Here is a 13,454-nt window from a genome sequence, read left to right as displayed (position 1 = left end):
CGCCCTGAACGCTGCAAATCTTGGAGCTCTGCCGAACTGCCTTCTAATGGCCTCACCCTCTGTGCCCAGCGACTAACCGTACTTCTGTCCACTGCAGATTCTCCATAAACTGTACACAAACGTTTGTGAATGTTCCCAACAGTTTCTTTCTCCGCAGTGAGAAATTCAATGATGACACGCTGCTTGTAACGTACATCAGTTACAGACGCCATTTTGAAACACTGCTGCAGCTACGCTATCTGTCTGAAGAAACCAAAAATTTGTGTGCGCACTCCTGAAAATTCAAATAATGTATATCTAAAGTTTCGCATTCGTACCATTACTGTAGGCTGAGAAAAAAAATGTGGTGCATTACTTTCTGGGTGACCCTCGTACCTATACATCCTTATCATGATCCCCACAGTCACAGCTGTCTTGGATCAGAGACCCATCTGTTCCCTGGCTCTTGAGAAATTGCAGGGGTGGCCTGAAAATGCAATTAGTTCTTTTTCCTTTTCCTCTGCAATCATGGCCATATTTCCCCTTCAGTTTCATCTTCTCTGAACAACTTGTTCTTGCAAACTCTACTAATCTCATCTTCCCTCTGACTGCCAAAAGAAGTACTGAAAAGTAAAGATAAACTCTCCTTGTATTCCTGGGGCTGGTGGAATAGACTTTGATTAAATCCATTTTATTTGAAGAGCCATCTGGGACCAGTTAATATTTTTCTAGTTCATGCTTCTTCAACTGCATTTGGGGAATAACAATGGAGGTGTCAAAATTTTTGACGAAAATGGGGGTTCCTCTGTTTTCTTCTCCAGCCCCAAGTCATTAAAAGTCATAAAAAGCTAGTCGATATAAGGAGAAATAATAACAATATGAGGAAGCAGAACACAAACAATAATGTTTGTTCTGTGCAGTTGTTGATCCAGTAAGATTCTAGGCTAAAAGAAAACCTTTCAAATGTCTATGCGATGAAATTAGTCAGGGAGATATAAATGGGGATGGTGGAGTTGTCAGTTAAAACACACTGTATATGTGAAAATCAAAAAGACAGCACAGATAGAACTTCAAATAGCACAAAGTAAAGAGGAGGAGGAGGGTGTCACTTGGTCACCACAGATGCAATTCAAATATTGACCTGTGAGTCATCTCAGAACAGGCTTTCATGTGTGAATAGAAAAGTCCAAGTGTTCTTTCTGTTTGAACCCATTCCCTTGATCCAGAGAGGGATTACTTGTGTTCTGAAGCAGAGCTAGCAGTTCTGATTACTTTTCCATGGGGGGATGGCGACAGGACAGAGTTCTGCCACTGCAGCTGCATTTTGTAATTCTATGAATTGGGGTGCAAATTGATTTTGACCTTTCTACACCACACCTATTTGACATCTGAAGCGGAGTGAAGCAGGACTGTGTTCTTGCACCAACCTAGTTTGGGATTTTCTTCGCTGTCCTGCTGAAGCATGCCTTTGGAACTGCAACAGAAGGCATCTATCTCCGGACCAGGTCAGACGGAAAGCTCTTCAACCTCTCCAGACTGAGAGCAAAGTCCAAAGTCCAGCTGAAATGTCTGTGTGACTACCTCTTTGCCGACAATGCAGCTGTCCCTACCCACTCTGCCAAAGATCTCCAGCAGCTCATGGATCGTTTTAGCAAGGCCTGCCAAGATTTTGGACTGACAATCAGCCTGAAGAAAACACAGGTCATGGTTCAGGATGTGGACTCACCTCCCTGCATTACAATCTCTGCGCATGAACTGGAGGTTGTCCATGACTTTGTGTACTTTGGCTCAACGATCTCCGACACTCTTTCTCTCAATACCGAGCTAAACAAATGCATCGGTAAAGCAGCTACCACGTTTTTCAGACTCACAAAGAGAGTCTGGTCCAACCAGAAGCTGACGGAACATACCAAGATCCAGGTCTACAGAGCTTGTGTCCTAAGTACACTTCTGTACTGCAGCGAGTCATGGACTCTTCGCTAACAACAGGAGAGGAAACTGAACGCTTTCCACATGCGCTGCCTCCGACTCATTCTCGGCATCACCTGGCAGGACAAAGTTCCAAACAACACAGTCCTAGAACATGCTGGAATCCCTAGCATGTATGCACTGCTGAAACAGAGACGCCTGCGTTGGCTGGGTCATGTCATGAGAATGGATGATGGCCGGATCCCAAAGGAGCTCCTCTATGGAGAACTCGTGCAAGGAAAGCGCCCTACAGGTAGACCACAGCTGCGATACAAGGACATCTGCAAGAGGGATCTGAAGACCTTAGGAGTGGACCTCAACAGGTGGGAAACCCTGGCCTCTGAGCGGCCCGCTTGGAGGCAGGCTGTGCAGCATGGCCTTTCCCAGTTTGAAGAGACACTTGGCCAACAGTCTGAGGCAAAGAGGCAAAGAAGGAAGGCCCATAGCCAGGGAGACAGACCAGGGACAGACTGCACTTGCTCCCGGTGTGGAAGGGATTGTCACTCCCGAATCGGCCTTTTCAGCCACACTAGACGCTGTTCCAGAACCACCATTCAGAGCGCGATACCATAGTCTCTCGAGACTGAAGGTTGCCAACAGACAGACATTTGTCATGGAGGGGAAATATGCCACAGTGTTAAAATACAAAATGCAGGCACATTTTATTATCAATATCTTATAGACAAAGTTGGTAGCATCAGGGAAAATCATGGCATCCCTTCCTAAATTCCAGGTATCCCTCTGCCCCAGTAACTCAGAACAGAACCTTGCAGCAATAGTTGAAACGAGCAATTGTATAAGGCCATGAAAATGCATTAGTTTGGCAGGGAATTAGCTGCCATGACCTTCCCTGCTCCTCCTCATTTATCACCCCACTGCTCTGTGCTCACAGTTTTAAAATGGCTGTTATAGGAATAGATGGAGGTAGCCCGTGGGCACTAATGCCCAGTGTTGTAGTAATATCTGGGGTGACTCCTGGATCAGTGTGCAAGCTGTTCAGGCCTTTTCTTTTTTAGTTTATTAGAAAAATGGTTACAAAAAGGAAGTTAAAGAAAGAAATTCTATAAAGACAGAAAACAAAATACTTATTTTAATTGACTCTGATGCATGTATTGGGCTGCAATCCTATTCACACTTTCCCATGAATAGCGCCTATTGAACATAATGGGATTTATTTCTGATTAGACATGCATAGGATTGGGCTGTTAGTAGACCATCAATCACCCTAATTCTCTAACAGCAAATATAAACAACATCTTCAATTTCTCTGGGTCTCTGACTTCACTTTTACTGCAAGTATAAAAGTACCTTGCACTTTCATCTGGTTAGGGATCAAAGCATGGATGAAAGTAAAAAATGAATGAAAGTCAGAGCAAAGCCTTATTAGCTTACAAATTTATTTTGGTTGGCAAAAAATGTAAGTAATGAACTATACAACACATGCAAATGTGTGCAAAACCTAAATAAACAGAAATAAATGAAAAATAAACATAAGACTGTAAATGAATGTCATGGGCGATTAGATGAAATCGGTCAATAGAGGAAAGCATGCAGGTGAAATCCGAACATAAGAACAGCCCCACTGGATCAGGCCATAGGCCCATCAAGTCCAGCTTCCTGTATCTCACAGCGGCCCACCAAATGCCCCAGGGAGCGCACCAGATAACAAGAGACCTGCATCCTGGTGCCCTCCTTTGCATCTGGGATTCTGATATCTAGCCCATTTCTAAAATTAGGAGCTTGCACATACACATCATGGTTTGTAACCCGTAATGAATTTTTCCTCCAGAAACATGTCCAATCCCCCTTTAAAGGCGTCCAGGCCAGATGCCGTCACCACATCCTGCGGCAAGGAGTTCCACAGACCGATCACACGCTGAGTAAAGAAATATTTTCTTTTGCCTGTCCTAACTCTCCGAACACTCAATTTTAGTGGATGTCCCCTGGTTCTGGTGTTATGTGAGAGTGTAAAGAGCATCTCTCTATCCACTCTATCCTTCCCAAGCATAATTGAGTATGTCTCAATCATGTCCCCCCTCAGGCATTTCTTTTCTAGGCTGAAGAGGCCCAAACACCGTAGCCTTTCCTCATAAGGAAGGTGCTCCAGCCCAGTAATCATCTTAGTCACTCTCTTTTGCACCTTTTCCATTTCCACTATATCCTTTTTGAGATGTGGCGACCAGAACTGCACACAATACTCCAGGTGTGGCCTTACCATAGATTTGTACAACAGCATTATAATATTAGCCATTTTGTTCTCAATACCTTTTCTAATTATCCCAAGCATAGAACTGGCCTTCTTCACTGCCGCCACACATTGGGTCGACACTTTCATTGAGCTGTCCACCACCACCCCAAGATCTCTCTCCTGATCTGTCACAGACAGCTCAGAACCCATCAGCCTATATGTGAAGTTTTGATTTTTGCCCCAATGTGCATGACCTTACACTTACTGACATTGAAGTGCATCTGCCATTTTGCTGCCCATTCTGCCAGTCTGGAGAGATCCTTCTGGAGCTCCTCAAAATCACTTCTGGTCTTCACCACTTAGAAAAGTTTGGTGTCATCTGCAAACTTTGCCACTTCACTGCTCAACCCTGTCTCTAGGTCGTTTATGAAGAGGTTGAAAAGCACCGGTCCCAGGACAGATCCTTGGGGCACACTGCTTTCACCAGAGAATGTCACCAAACATTCCAGTTCTCCCATCTTTGCTCGGAGACTTCGGGCATTTGCATAAAAGCATTTGTACATGAAATGCCACAGGATGGGCTACTTATTAGCTCCTTTGTCCCCGCATCCTCTCATTGTGCCAAACTGTCTATCACATCCCATCACGCTACCATTTCCAATTTCTTCTCCTACTCTGTCTTTGCCTTGTTGTTCTCTAACCTCCCCATCCTCGTCCCATAGGGATGAAGAGTCCCGAACCGGATGCCCCTCGGCTCCTGTCAGCTTTCCCCCAGGGATCAGTTTAAAAGCTGCTCTGCCACCTTTTTAATGTTATGCGCCAGCAGTCTGGTTCCATTCTGGTTCAAGTGGAGCCCGTCCCTCTTGTACAGGCCCACTTGTCCCAAAACGTTCCCCAGTGCCTAACGAATCTAAACCCCTCCTCCCTGCACCACCGTCTCATCCATGCATTGAGACCCCAATCTCCGCCTGCCTAGCTGGCCCTGCGCGTGGAACAGGTAGCACTTCTGAGAACGCTACATTTGAGGTCCTGGCTTTCAACTTCCTAATAGCCTAAATTTGGCCTCCAGGACCTCCCAGCTACACTTGCCCACGTCGTTGGTGCCGACATGCACCACAACCGCTACCACCTCCCCAGCAGCCTATCTAGACAAGAAGTGATGTCCTCAACCTTCGCACCAGGCAGGCGTCGCACCAGTCACCATGCGGTCCTCACATCTGTCGCAAACCCCCCTCTCTATGTTTCTGATAATCGAATCCCCCACTACAAGAAGCTCCGACCCCCTTCCCGCCGAGAAGTATCCTGAATGCATTTGGACATGGGCCCGTCCCCTGGAGAAGGGATCCCCCCTAGGGGATCATTTCCTCCTCTCCAGGATGACATCCTCCAGCCCTGAGACTTCCCACCCGGGCAGCTGAGGAGCTGCGCGCCTGAGGGTGGGATGAAGCCTGATTGTCCCCGGAAGTCTTCCCATGGTCCTTCTCTGCCTGCCTCTGCTTCTCCAGGTTGGCCACCAAGGCTTCAAGGGAGAAGACGCCTTTCCTGAGTCCCTAGAGCTCCTTACACGGAGGACACACCCATGACTTATGCCCCAGAGGCACATAGTCATACATGTTGCACTTGATGCAAAACACTGGATAGCCTCCACCCTGCTGCTGGCTGTCTGACTGCATAGTTTTTGTTTGTTTGTTTGTTTGTGGGTACTTAAAAAATCCTACACTGGTTTGCTGCCCTCTTCTCAAGGGAAGAGAAAGGGCGGTATCTGGGGCCCAGGCCTCCTCGCACAGATGCTAAACTCGCACAGATGCTAAACTCGTGGTGCCTTACCTGGCACTTGGTTCCCAGAGGCACTGGGTTCCCAGAGCCCACGCGCACTTCTGCAGAGAGGCTCACGTGGTGGCAGTCACTAGCTTTATACCCCTAGCTAGCTCCTCCTTCCTTCCTCCTTGCTGATTGAAAAGGGGGCAGGTCTTCCCGGGTGAGATTTCAAAAGATCAGGAAGACAATAGGCTGCTGATGGGCTTAATTTACTCTGCAGGCTTCTTAATGGGTTGCTTGGATTAGCCTAATGGGGCTCTTATCAACTCCTAAAGGTCAATGACTATGACCTAAAGGACAATGACTATGCTAAATTGCCCTGTCTGGTTGGGAACTGGCCCTTCCTAGGTTCTTACCTTCCTAATTCAGTTCTCTTAGGCTGGACTGTTTTTTAAAACTCAAGCTAGTTTTTATTTGAGTTTGTTTATTTATTTATTTATTGCTTGCACCTAGATCCTGTGTTCCAATTTACTGAACCTTTAGATTATGTTCCAACTTAGATTAAGTTTAACTTGGGTTAAGTATAGGGTTAATTTAAACAAAGTAGAAAAACTTACTTTCCACTTTATCCTCCTCTGTTTTATTTATTTTTCCAAGTGCCTGACCCTTGGGCTCTTACTCACAAGTAGGACTCTGCTCCTGCTCAGAGTAGACCTATGAAATGTGGTTATCACTGAAAACAGATGAAAGAGCAAAGCGATGAAAGTCAAGGTATGACTGTATATACAAATGAGAAGGCATATAAATCAAACACTGCTCCAGCTGTAACCAAAATAATTCTAATTTTTTTAGCACACAACAACCATACATAAAATATTCTATTCACCCAGCCTCCTGCCGTGAAACTTCATGACAGCATAACAGTAATTCCTTCTAACAAATGCTTTTGCCAAATCTAGTGATAGAGACAATGCAGGGAAAAATATACATACAAGATGTCAGAAAGAGGACTTTTTTTCTCTTGAGCATTTAATGATTTATGGAATAAAAGCACAGTAAGAATTGGCATTCAAACTATTATATTTTGTATCTGGGAAAATTTTGTTCCCTCACCACATCCTCAGCTACCACTTTCATTACTACTGTTTGGAATGTGGCTGTGTGAAAATTGTGGGCACCTATTGGCTCATAACTGACATAATCGGTGAACAGTGACATGCTCCTCCACATCCTCCATAATGTCATTTTGATGAGTTTTTAAATATTTATTTAGAAATTTATTCAATTATTTAATATTTCCTGACATCCTTTTAGTCGTCAATAGAGAATATATTCCTACTTTTAAGAGAGAGAGAGAGAGAGAGAGAGAGAGAGAGAGAGAGAGAGAGAGAGAGAGATGAGAAAAGGCTTTCTGTCTCCCTTCTGCATCTCACTAAGATTAACCCATAAGAACAGTGCCGCTAGATCAGGCCATAGGCCCATCTAGTCCAGCTTCCTGTATCTCACAGTGGCCCACCAAATGCCCCAGGGAGCACACCAGATAACAAGAGACCACATTCTGGTGCCCTCCCTTGCATCTGGCATTCCGACATAGCCCATTTCTAAAATCAGGAGGTTGCACATACACATCATGGCTTGTAACCTGTAATGGAAACTAGTAGTGGGGAAACCCTGTGGAAACTAGTAGTGGGGTAACCCTTGTGGAAACTAGCAGTGGAGTTCCCAGAGGAGGGGACAGGTGGCCAAAGTGCTATGTTTTGCAAAGTGCCTCAACATGCTCTAGAAACAGCCCCTCCCCCTTGCCAGTGGAGCCATTTTGAGAGAAGAGCGCAACATGGAGGAGACACCTCCACTTTGCTCTCTAGCTGTTCAAAATGGCGCCAGCGGCAAGGGGGAGGGGCAGCTTACAGGGTGCACTGAGGTGCCTTGCAAAACTTAGCACTTTGCCCCCCCCCTCTAGGGGTGCCACTGAAAACTGGACAACTTTGCTAGTACCCAAGAGACTGACTGAACCTTATAGTAGTACTAGCATAACCATCAACAGTAAATTCAGGTTGCACCAGCTGCCCAGAGGCACTGGTGTTGCTCTTGCTTGAGAACAATATCACAATTTACATACCCTATAAAGTTGCATTATCCTGAACCAGGTCCATTGATCTAAGTGTTGGCAGCAGTTCTTCAGGGTTTCCCAGCCCTATTTGGAGAACCAAAAATGGAACCTAGGACCTTCTGTATTCAAAGTATGTACTCTACCACTGAGCTACAGTCCTCTAAACATCAAGAAGACCAGACCTTGTTTTGTTTTTGTTTTTTTAAAAAGCAGGATTTTTTGCATATCCCTCCCTCTTCTAGGGATGCCCTCAACCCCTGTCATTTTCTGCTTTGGTGCCAGCATGTCCACAGGCAGATCCTTCACTTTACTAATAGAGAGTGACATCATGGCAGCCAAGATATGGCTAAAGGTCCTGATTATAACATAAAGTCAGTTGTCCAGTGATTGCAATTGCAAATTAGCCAAAGAAAATCCCATCTAGAGAGGTTTTTAAACATGTAATTTAGCAGCTCTAACAGCTAATGCCAAAATAGCAGATGAATTAGTTGGAATATGATTTGCCTTGCCTTGCCAATATTTTCTTGTTTTCTTTCTAGATAAAGCAGAAAACATAGATTCAGAGGCAAATGACTTATGTGAACGTATTTGCAAGGTTAATTCATTCAAAGGAAAAAGCCATTCCACAAACTATATTTGACTCTGTATGTATACATTCAAAGACACATAATTTTATATCTAGAATAAGTTTCTGATAGGGAGAACTGAGGTTTCTACTCATCTCAAAGACAGTAAGTGAATGCATGGCAGCGAACTCACTTCATATGCAGAGCACATAAATCAAGAAAGTAAGCCTGTGGGAAGAGTCTAGCAGAAATTTCCGGGATTTTGTACATGACCAGAGTTATCTGAGCCTGTTCTTGGTGCTTGGCTTTAGTAGCCAACTTTAGTGCTTGGCTAAAGTAGGCCCTTGTACTTGGTCGCTTAGTTCAGCTGAATGCTTAAAAATACCCGTGTCTGTGTTAAAGAGGAAGTGGTGTTGCAGACACAAGCTTTGACTGCAGAAGTTGTTTCACAGAGCTAAAACCTCAATAACAGGAAACGGCTAGCTTAACCGCAACAGGGCAGGAGGTCGGAGGAGAACAGGGACTTTTGCAAGCGTGCTATTAGCCAATGCAGGGAGGAGGAGATGGGACCTTTGCAGTTTAGAAATATTTCACATATTTTTAAATGGCATATAAGGTACAGCGTGTTGAATAGTGGAAGATGTAGGCAGAGGCGGAGATTCACGTGGTATGCTAGAGCTGCTGAGATAGGTTGCTTGTTGTATGTCAATCAAAGTTAAATCTGACATGTATAAAAGCTAGGAGTCCTGAATTTTTCGGGGCCCAGCCTTTGGGAAAGATCCCGCTGGGACACATTGCTAGCAATGGAATAAACTTACTCCTGACCTCCTAGTGTCCTTGATCCCTGTCTGAAGTTCTGAACTTGCAACAAGCCAAGTCAAAATGCATACACCAGTTAAGTCGAACATATTACAATTAATAAGATTAATAATGTTTACATAGTGCTTTTCAACAAAAGGTTGTTCATGGAGTGGTTTACACAGCAAAATCAATCAATCAATGGTTCCCTGTCTCCAAAGTGCTCTCAACCTAAAAAGAGATGGAGAAGCAACACCAGCACCAGCCACTTGAAAAGATGCCATGCTGGAGTGAAGGGGGACCATTGCGCTTCCCCAGTGAAATATAAGGTGACACCACTTTAAAACAGTGGTTCCCAACTCTTAGGAACCTGTGGACCACTGAGACAAAAATTGGAATTGGCACGGACCATGTACAACCAGGAGGAATTTTATCATGGGTTAAAGTTTATTTTGGGCCCTTTCCCTAGAGAGGGGGAAAGTGGTGACCTGGTGGAAAGAACAGGGGTGGGGAAGAGGTAAAACAATAGCAGGAAGGGTCTTTGGAGCGCTGGTCTACTGTACTTCCCAATGTGGAGCCCAGGTCTACCTGCCCACACAGTGTCAGCAGCTGGATACAGTAATACAGAAAACTAAACACACTACTAAGTCTCTAAAAAAATTTAAATATAGAAAATCTTTACAGAAAATTAGATCATCATATTTACTCTCACACTAGAACAAAAAGTGTCTGGTGCATACCAAAATGTCCTTCTGCAACAACTGTAGTTCCACAGCTGTGACTTTGTGTCATATCCATGGCTGGGGCCCACCCCATGGGGCAGGGCTTCCTCTCACATGTTGAGGGCCCTCTCATACTTACAATGCCGAGGAAGAAGACATTAAGTCTGGAAGAGAGGCTAAGATAGTCGGTTTAATGCGGTCAAGGATTTTACATTCATGAGGTGGGCCTTGTTACGTCACAAGAACTCCCCTAGCTCAGTCTTTATGTTCTGCAACGGCAATGTCACGGCAGAGGGTTGAGGCTTGCCCCGGAGTTGTCTACATGCCACCCCATGGCTGGGGAGGCCACAGTGGTTGGCCTGGAGCTGATGACAGACTCTTGTCCCAGCTGGAAGGCTGCCCAAACCGGGGGGAGAGGAGGTCCAATGCCTTGATGAAGTGGGTGCTGTATCCTCCAAGAGTTCCAGGAATCTTCCCCTCATAAGAACATAAGAACAGCCCCACTGGATCAGGCCATAGGCCCATCTAGTCCAGCTTCCTGTATCTCACAGCGGCCCACCAAATGCCCCAGGGAGCACACCAGATAACAAGAGATCTCATCCTGGTGCCCTCCCTTGCATCTGGTATTCTGACATAGCCCATTTCTAAAATCAGGAGGTTGCACATACACATCATGACTTGTAACCCATAATGGACTTTTCCTCCAGAAAATTGTCCAATCCCCTTTTAAAGGCATCCAGGCCAGATGCCGTCACCACATCCTGCGGCAAGGAGTTCCACAGACCGACCACACGCTGAGTAAAGAAATATTTTCTCTTGTCTGTTCTAACTCTCACAACACTCAATTTTAGTGGCTGTCTCCTGGTTCTGGTGTTACGTGAGATTGTAAAGAGCATCTCTCTATCCACTCTGTCCATCCCCTGCATAATTTTGTATGTCTCAATCATGTCCCCCCTCAGGTGTCTCTTTTCTAGGCTGAAGAGGCTCAAATGCTGTAGCCTTTCCTCATAAGGAAGGTGCCCCAGCCCAGTAGTCATGCGGTGGATTGTGGGTGGGGAGGAGGTGGAAATGGGTTTTCCAGGAGAGGGATTGGGGCAGGCAGGAGGTGGGAGGGGATGAGTCCAGCAGTAATAGTGCATGCCAGATCTTATCCCCTCTTTCAGAAACCTCCCTGTCCCTTTTCCTTCATTGCACATGCGCCATCAAAATAAGTGGTGTATGTCCAAGGAGACCCATACACAGGCCCAGGGTGTATGCAGAGGTAAGTTAATAGTATTTTTACTTATCTCTTGTTTGCCTTTTGGTGATACCCTCATAACATGATGCAGTATGCACCTTTTTGGCTTGGTTGCATCAACCAAGGCAGGGGATAGGACTGGGTTGTAAGATGGTGAAAGATCTGGAAACTCCAAAGGCTCATGTTTCCTTTGAAGAACAATTAAAAGAGCTTGATATGTTTAACCTAGAAAAAAATCGAAGCAGAGATATGATAGACATGGTCAGGTATGTGAAGGGTTTTCAAGTTGAAGAAGGAAGGTCTTGCTCTTTGTGGCTTCTAAGAGTAGGACTAGCAGCAACTGTGACCCTGCACATGCCTGATCTTGTCTGATCTTGGAAGCTAAGCAGGGTCAGGCCTGGTTAGTACTTGGATGGGAGACCGCCTGGGAATACCGGGTGCTGTAGGCTTATACCAGAGTCTTTCGAGACTGAAGGCTGCCAACCACTAGAACCAGTGGATTGAAACTACCAACAGGAAATAGATTTGTTAGACATGAGGAAAAATATCTTAATTCTAAGAATGATACAATACTGGACCATTCTGCATCACACAGTTGTGGATTTTCCTTTATATATTTTCCACATATAAGTTCTAAGAGCCAGGCTCAAACTCTGTATTGAGTCAGTCTCCTGACATCATCCTGCCTTCTCGGCTTCTTTTGCAGCTTTATACTTCCCAGGAAGTTTGAAGAGCCTCAGCACAGTGTGATATCTGACCCATGCCAGAGACATGATGCATGACTTGTGGATAATGATCTGCTGGGGATTCTTTTGGGCTTCCAAGTGAGCAGGTTTCTTTGTTATGGATCCATCATTCAAGGAAGGGAGGAAATCATATCTTGGATTCTGAAACGGATCCATTTACTCTAATTGAAGATTGGATGGCTCAGTAGGCACCAAAATGTGTGTAGCTGATAAAAAGTGCCAGTATCCAGATCAAAAGGAAATCGAGAATAATGTCCAAGACTGTGTGGGGGCCAGTCTGAGTCTGACAGCAGCCACACCACCTATATGAAAACAGTAGGACTGCATAGCAATTGGAGGGCCTACTGGGTGGGTCTCTTTCTCTCTCACACAATGTCAATGAAGACCAGAAAACAACTGTACTCCCCAAATTCATGAAAAGCCTAAAAGGACCCTGTAGTGAATATTGAAATACTATTAAAAAGACCAACAGGCAGCCCAATCCTGAGCTGCCTGGCGCATGGGTCTACTGCAGTGCCAAAATGGCTGCCACGTCATCCTATGAGCGTTCAGGCAGCTGCCAGCAGCTCCCTATGCCTCCTCCCCCTGAGTAAAGAAAGTAGCTCCACAATGGGACTGCTCGACTCTGCGCTAGCTATTTAGCTGACACAGAGTAAAGGAGTCCCATGTCGGTATACAATTGCAGCCTTAGACTTTTGCAATTGTTTCTTCTAAAGAATATATACATAACCAGACACTATTATTACTGAACACAACAGTTATGGAAGATTTTTATATTGTCTAGCTAGTCAATTTATTTTTCAAGAGGTGATGTATTTTGAGAATTTCAACAATCATGTGGAAAAGAGTGGACTAGTGGGCATTATATACCTAGAATTTCAAACAGCTTTCAACAAAGTCCTTCACAAAAAGACTCCTGGCAAACTGAGAAGTCATAGTAAAGATAACACTCTCTCTCATGGATTGGTAACTGGTTAGAAAACAGGAGGCAGGCAGGTAAAATAAATGGACAAGTTTCTCAATGGGCTGGCTCAAAGGAAAGGTTTTGTTCCCAAATGGCCCCATACAGTTAAGGACAAGGCTGTTTATGGCGCTTACATGTCATGTTCCCTCCCTTCATTTCTAGATGACTTTCTATCCTATCTCTCCCCCACCCCCAAATGCAGCTGTGCTACTGGAGAATGAGCTGCATCCTGTGTGTGTGTGTGGGGGGGGGGAGCCTCTGAGGCTCAAACAGGTCTACACCAGTGAAATTGCTGGTGCAAGTCTGTATGAACCCGGGTCGGGAGATCAGGTCTAGGAAGGGGGTTTAGATTTGGTTGAAGCCATTCCCACTGAATCCACCCTCTTCCCAGACCCAATCCACCCTATCCCTGGCCTGG

The 13,454-nt window shown here is 45.2% G+C and overlaps 1 pseudogene; it reads left to right on the top strand.

Annotated features, from left to right (window-relative positions):
- Window positions 1–11,655: 11,655 nt before the first annotated feature.
- Window positions 11,656–11,775, top strand: LOC136637784 (5S ribosomal RNA; annotated as a pseudogene).
- Window positions 11,776–13,454: the final 1,679 nt, after the last annotated feature.

The sequence above is a fragment of the Tiliqua scincoides genome, chromosome 1 (assembly GCF_035046505.1).
Source record: "Tiliqua scincoides isolate rTilSci1 chromosome 1, rTilSci1.hap2, whole genome shotgun sequence".
NCBI classification, from domain to species: Eukaryota; Metazoa; Chordata; class Lepidosauria; order Squamata; family Scincidae; genus Tiliqua; species Tiliqua scincoides.
Note: the sequence above shows the minus strand (reverse complement) of the source record. Positions and strands in the feature narration are given on the sequence as shown.